The 7,500-nt window shown below is 39.5% G+C and overlaps 1 protein-coding gene across 2 annotated transcripts in view; it reads right to left on the reverse strand.

The window, feature by feature from the left end:
* LOC127004391 (histamine H1 receptor-like) overlaps nucleotides 1–7,500 on the reverse strand; it is a 302,097-nt gene that overhangs the window by 31,899 nt on the left and 262,698 nt on the right. For both annotated transcript variants that reach the window (XM_050872035.1, XM_050872036.1), the window contains one exon: nucleotides 1,539–1,672. The gene's annotated coding sequence lies outside the window, so the exon portion shown is untranslated. The remainder of the gene's footprint in view (nucleotides 1–1,538; nucleotides 1,673–7,500) is intronic.

Consider the following 7,500-nt stretch of genomic DNA (forward strand, 5'->3'; position numbering starts at 1 on the left):
TTCTCCGGCTCCTTTACGTCTTTATCTTGCCTCCTCCTCCCTCTCCTCCTCCTCCTCCTCCTCCTCCTCCCCACAACAAATATTTATGGCCACGTGTTTGCCCTCAATTCACTAATGGCGCCTCTGTTTTGTTTTACATGTTTTTTTTTCGTTTTTTTCTGCCATCCGAAAGTCAACAAGCAGGAACATGTGTTGGAAATTAGGCAAAAAAAGAAGAAAAATAAAAAAAAACTCAGGAGGATGTGAAAAAAAATTGTTCATGTAAAAAAAAAAGGAAGGATAAAAGTGTGTAAATATATGTGCATGATGAAAACGCACACACACACACACACACACACACACACACACACACACACACACACACACACACACACACACACACACATGGACAAACACTCAGACAGACACACAGACAAATATAAAAGCTGACAGACACTCACAAATAAAAAAAAGACAAATTCTCTCTCTCTCTCTCTCTCTCTCTCTCTCTCTCTCTCTCTCTCTCAACAACAACATAGCTAATTTGACAATACTTACGTAGGTACTACAAAACAATAATAGAAAATTATGCAAACAATTCGTGTCAGTAAAAATAATCGTACTACACACCTACTCACACATGTCAAACAATCACCAAAGTCTTAATTTTACGATAAAGAAGGTGCGTTTCGTAAACTTCACGGATAGAAAACTTAACTAGACAACTTAAGCCCACGTTTCTTATATCTATTATAGTCTTATGTATAAACTAGCAGAAGGGACAAATATGAGAAATCACAAACTAGTAACATGTATAAAGTGAAAACGAGAAACTAGGGAACGAGAGAAATCAGATAAATAACAATAGTGTAAAAAATCGCTGTTTTTAAGAAAAGAAGTCATTGTAAAGAAAAAAAACACAATGTAAAGAAAAAATGTTATTGGACGTAGAAAATAATAATATAAAGTTTCACTCTCTAGTAAAGATGATAATCAACAGAGGTCACAGAGGAAAAGTTTCAAGTAAAATTTAAAACAAAATATCAAACATAAAAGAACTGAAGTTAAGATATTGAAAAGAAAATTATGAGCTAATATAATGTTTATAACAACAATAATAATAGAAGTAATAATAATAATGATAATAATAATAATAGTAATAATGATGATAATAATAATAATAATAATAATAATAATAATAATAATAATAATAATAATAATAATAATAATAATAATAATAATAATAATAATAATAATAATAATAATAATAATAATAATAATAATAATAATAATAATAATAATAATAATAATAATAATAATAATAATAATAATAATAATAATAATAATAATAATAATAATAATAATAATAATAATAATAATAATAATAATAATAATAATAATAATAATAATAATAATAATAATAATAATAATAATAATAATAATAATAATAATAATAACAAAAATAATAATGAGACGAAATAAACGAAGAAGAAAAAAACAAAAAAAACAATAATTCTAAAATATAACAACAACAACAACAAAAATCGAAAAAAACGAACCTTCTTAAGAGAACTGAGTATCACAGAATCCTTGAGTCCGCCCTTCCTTCCCTTCCTCCTTCCTCTCAGACCAAATAGACTTCTCGTTAACTGTTTATTCTGGCCCTCAGCCCGGGAGCCGATTCCATCTTTGCCTGTAAAATGGGAAGAATATACTAAACAAGGTATTGGCAACAGATGTATTCCCCCTAAACATGATCTACTTATTTTTACTTTCCTTACGTATTAAAATGTCGACGCTATAGCAGGGTCTGATATGTAAGTTTACCCTTCTCTTATATATATAAAAAAAATAATGTGATGTTGATATTTTACTTTAGTCTCCCACACTTTTGTAGTCACCTGTATAGCAAATAATAAATGTATGGCGGTGCTTATCCTGTATATATTATCCATTCCACGGTCACATGTTTGGGTGAGTGATGTATGACTTCCCCTCCTATCCCATTTACAGAAGTAGGGGATAGCGGGCTCTTTTTTGATATCTAAATTAGTTTCGCCACAGAGATGCCTCCTTTGATGTAAAAACATAAACAAACCACACAGCACTGTCAAGTCTGACCGGGCGAGGGGTGGACGCAACGTTGCCAGATTGTCGTACTCAGCCGATTATATTTCCCGACTTCCTATGCCAAACTGTCTTCTGGGCTCCAATAAGAAATTAGTTTATAGTTATCGTTAAAAGAGTTAGATTCTGATGTTTCTTAGCAATAGTTAGGCGTCAGAAACAGGTAAACACTATGCTCCGAGTACGACAATCTGGCAACGGTGGGTGGACGGCTTCTTTAGGGCGGAACGGATGGGAGAACTAGTGAGAAAAAAAGTCATATAGTTATTAAAACGCAATGGGTGTTCGGACTGTGTTGTTCTAGTGTTAATATGAGCTAAATGGCGACGTAAATTTCTGGCTGAATTTGAATAAGAAAATATGAAAGAAGTGGAATTACTCTTTCTTTTCCCTCCTGAATATAATGATGAGATTGTTTTAGAGTACAAAACTAAGTACCCTCTAAGGTGGACAGTTTTTCAACACCTACAATAAAGGTGACCGACAACAACAGAACCGGGTCGAGGATCACTCTGCTAACACAACCTCTTCGCACATTTAAAGCTACTCTCTAAAACTTTCCACACGAGAACGTTTTGCTGAGGGAATAAAAGAGAAGCAGATTTAGTGAAGGAGAAAGATTGGAAGGAAACGGACTTGGAGATTATATTTATCTTCTATTTTCTTCAGTGACGGAGGAAGAGCGAGCTTATGTGAGGGGCTTCAGGCTGGTGCAGGGGTAAGGCGGGCAGACTGACTGACCGACCGACCGGGGCTGCTAGGGATGAAGAATAAGAAGGGTAAAAAGGGGAAGAGAAAAAAAAGGATATGGAAAGGAAGATAAAGAAAGGAAAGGGAAAGGAAGAAAGAGAAAGGGGTTTGTAGGGAATGCAAAATATGAGGACGGGAAAGAAGGGGAAGAAAGGTAAAATATGAGAAAGGAAAAGAAGTATATGGAAGGGAGGTAAAGAAAGAAGGAGGAGAAAGGTAAAATATGGGAAAGGAAAAGAAGTATATGGAAGGGAGGTAAAGAAAGAGAAGAGAAAGGAACCAAGTGAAAGAAGCTGCTGGGATGCAAAATAAGAGAAAGGGGAAGAAGGTGAAGAAAAGTAAAGGATGGGAAGAGAAAAGGATATGGAAGGGAGGTAAAGAAAGGGAAGGGAAAGGAAGAAAGAGAAAGAGGCTGCGAGGGATAAGAGTAAGGAAAAGAAGGGGAAGAAAGATAGATGGGAAGGGAAGAATATGGAAGAGAAGGTAAAGAAAGGGGAGGGAAAGGAAGAAAGAGAAAGAAAGGGAAAGGAATTGAGGGAAAGGAAGGAACGCAAAGAAAGGCAAGTGAGAGAAGAAAGGATGGAGAATCAAAAGGAAGGAAACGAAGGAAAGATGAGTTAAAAAAAGAATGTGAAGAAAGGAAAAGTGAAGGGAGCAATTATGTCCATAAGAAATAAAAGGAAATTCGTGTAAAGGAAGAGAATAAAGAATATGCGAAGGAAAGGAAGAGAAGGGAGGGAGGGAAGAATGGGTGAAGGGTGGAAGGAAGGAAACAGAGGGAATCCATAAGGGAAACAGGAAGAAGAGAATGAAAAATATCTAACGTGGAAGACAAGGAAAGGAAGATTAAGGAGTGAAGGAAAATTAAATGAAAGGAAGAAGGGAAGCGAAGGAGATGGGAGGAAACCGAATGGAATGAAATAAAAGAAAATCAAATGGAAGGAGAGAAAAGGGCGCGGAAGTTGAAGAGGATGAAAGGAAAGGAAAGGGAAGGGATAGGAAAGGAAGGGAAGGGAATGGAATAGAATGGAAGGAGAGGGAAAGGAAGGGAAGGGAAGAGAAGGGATTGGGAGAGAAAGGAAAGGGAGGGAAGGGAAGAGAAGGGGAAGGAAAGGAAAGAAAGGGAAGAGAAGAAAAGGGAAAGGGAAGGAAAGGGAAGGGAAGGGTAGGGAAGGGAAGAGTTGGGAAGGGAAGGGAAGGGAAGGGTAGGGTAGGGAAGGGTAGGGAAGGGATGGGTAGGGAAAGGAAGGGTTGGGAAGAGTAAGGAAGGAGAGGGAAGGGAAAGAAGAAAGAGATGGGAAGGGAAGAGAAGGGATAGGGAAGGGGTGCGGAGGGAAAGGAAGGGAACGGAAGGGAAGTGAGTGAAGGCGAAGGCAAAAGATGAAAGAATGAAAGTGAAGAAAAACGATGGAAGAAGGAGAGAGAGGAAAGGGAAGGGATGGTAACGAAAGAGAGATTGAACGGCATTGCATTACCTTCAAAATTATTCCCCCAGCAATTTTTTTCTGTACGTACGAAGCGACAATGCATCGTGGCACAATATTAGTTTTTAACCTTATTTTACGATCAGTGTTACATTGCCGCACCTTCCTCACGTATTATCTCTTTCACAGTCAAATATTTTTACTCCGTTTATGGCGATGCAGCGTTTGGCAGACGTTTTACTTCGTCTCCTTTTCATTTACTTTATTTTTTTTCGCTTAATCTTTTTTTCTATCCTTTGTCTCTCTCTCTCTCTCTCTCTCTCTCTCCCCCCCCCCCCCCCCCGAGTAAAACGCAATTAGGCGAAAGTATTACAAAGGAAATAAAGTTTTCACACGAATTATTTTACTTCCATTCACCAACTCGAAATTCTCTCTCTCTCTCTCTCTCGTTAACCTATTTTCTCCCTCCTCCTTCTTCTCCTCCTCCGTGCCGTAAGAGGGATCGCTAACCAGTAATGGCTAAACAGCGTTGAAATAAGTAAAGTTGTCTCTGTTTCCTTTTATATTAGTTTTCCACTCAGAGGGGAGAGGGGGGGGGGGGCGGAGGGGAAATGGGAGTACGTAATGGAAGGGAATGGAAGGGAAGGGATGACAGAAGGGAATAGGAAGGAAAGTCAAGGGAAGAACAGACGGAAAATGGGAAGGGAAAGCAAAAAAGGGAAGGGAAATGAAGGAAAAGGAGAGAAGATAAGGAAAAGGAGAGAAAGAGGAACAGTGTAAGAAAAGGAAAGGGAAGGGATAGGGAAGGGAGAGGAAAGGAAAGAGAAGGGAAGTGAAGTAAAGGGAAGGGAAGGGAAGATAAAGGAACGAAAGGAAATTAAACTGAAAGGAGGTGGAAAGGAAGGAAAGGGAAAAGAAAGAAGGAAATAGGGAAGGAAGGGGAAAAAGAGAAGGGAAGGAAAAGAAAGGGAAGGGGGTTAAAAGGATTGAGGTGGAAGTGAATATAAAGGAAGGGAAAGGAAAATAAAAAAAATAGGAAGGGAAGGAAAGGGAAGGGAAGGAAAGGAAAAGATAGGAAGGGAAGGAAAGGGAAGGGCAGGAAAGGACAATGAAGAAAATTAAATGAAGAGAGAGCAAGGGAAAGGTAAGCAAGGGAAAGGTAAGCAAGAGAAGGGAGAGCAAGGGAAGGCGAGGGAAAAGGCGCAGCAGTATTACACCGCGACCTGGGAACAATATAATGCAATGTTTCTTAGTTATTGTTAAAACGCAGTTGGCACTATATGCACTACCACTACTACTACTACTACTACTACTACCACTACCACCACTACTACTACTACAACTACTAATAGATAATAATGAATTTTCACACCTCTTCCTTGCTTCTCTGCGTCAAAAGCCTTCTCAAAAATTTAGTCCCTGGCCCGAGAGCTGGAAAGGTTTGCACAGTGATAATAATTAAGCGGGAGAGAGGGACGGAAAAAATATCTTTACTTAAGGCGAATCTCTCTCTCTCTCTCTCTCTCTCTCGTTTCTTAGCACTCAGAACTCATTATACATTCATAACTCTAATATTTGTAGGAGGAACATTTCTGTCACTAAAATTATATCACTAACCTTTAATTCACTAGCATTTACACCCTTAACATTCATATACCTAATATTCATGGGCCGAAGATTTATAAGATTAATATGTATAATCCTAGCTAAGGTTTCATCAGAGCCTCTTTTCGTGTATATATAACCGTAAGAGCAAATTCAAGTTTCATAGGTAACGTGAAGATGTGCCGTCTTGAAGTCCTTGTCCCATTACTGATCTCCTTCCATTTCCTTAATCAAGCTGAAGTGGGCACCGGAGTGTGAAAATTAACGCAAATTTACGTTTAATCCTATTGAGAAGATTTTCCTGAGTCATGCTGAGCTAACGCTGCATATTATCCTCTAAAGCTTTTGCTGGACCAAACGATTTACCCAGTTAATACTTCTTCCTCCATCACTATCTTTGTTTCTTCTTTAACCATTTTGAAACTATCTTCTCGGTGACTTACTCTTTAGTAGTTTTCCAATTTCTTGAAAACAGTGTCGTTAGATATAAAACCTTTGCCATGGGGAGGCGGTGGCTAAGTGGTTAGCGTGCCGGCGCCACGTCCGGGAGATCCAGGAGGGACGTAGGTTCGAATCCTGGCCGCCACACAGCTGGGATTTTTCAGTCACTGCCGAGTGGCCTAGAACTACCCACATGCTGCCCTGAAGACCACCTATCAACCCGGACTCTAGATTACCTCTCCAAAGAGAGGCTCAAAGATGAGCTCCAGGGGGCAGTATGAGCCAAAACAAGATGGCGCCACTATAAAACACTCGCCTGCACCACAACGGGCTGGGTCGACCATCAGGCCCCACCAGTGAAAAAGCCTAACGGCGCAATAGGCCGCTATGTAGAAAAAAAAATACTTGCACCAACATTGTTAGTGAAGAACAAACAAGCATTGTTGCACTACCAGGTCACAATGCTCTGACAACTGACAAAGCAGAAACAATCAGAAGGTCGGATATCGTTCACAAGGGTGTCGCCTCCTCTTCCTCCTCGTTCTTTCCCTCCTCCTTATTGTCTGTAAAAACAAAAGCTGTTGTGTAGTGTTGTGTTGAGAAGTGTGTGTGTGTGTGTGTGTGTGTGTGTGTGTGTGTGTGTGTGTGTGTGTGTGTGTGTGTGTGTGTGTGTGTGTGTGTGTGTGTATGCAAATGCAATTCTATCAGTTCACGTGAAATGTGCATGAATCTGCATATATATATAAAATGATGCCTACAAGTAAGTGTGTGTGTGTGTGTGTGTGTGTGTGTGTGTGTGTGTGTGTGTGTGTGTGCGCGTGCGTGTGCGTCCATGTGTGTGCACTTAACATACATAGTGGAGTATCTGAGTCTTCCTTCTTGATTTATTACAGGCAGAGTGATGAAGGAAGGAAGGAGGGAAGGAGGAAGGGAGGGAGGGAGGATCGAAGGAAAGGAGGGTGGCAGTAAAGGAAGCAGAGTAAGAAAAAAGGAAAGAAGGAAGGAAGGTGAGACAAAGTAAGGCAGGAAGGTAAGTCAGGAAGGCAGGATTGAAGGAATGACTGAAGGAAGGAAGGAAGGGAGACTAAGTTTAGAAATGGAAGAAGGAACGAAGGGAGGGGTGAAGAAGAAAAAGAAGGATGAGGCTGCGGCAGGATTTGTCAGGAAGGAGATA

Source organism: Eriocheir sinensis, chromosome 28 (assembly GCF_024679095.1).
Source record: "Eriocheir sinensis breed Jianghai 21 chromosome 28, ASM2467909v1, whole genome shotgun sequence".
NCBI lineage: Eukaryota > Metazoa > Arthropoda > Malacostraca > Decapoda > Varunidae > Eriocheir > Eriocheir sinensis.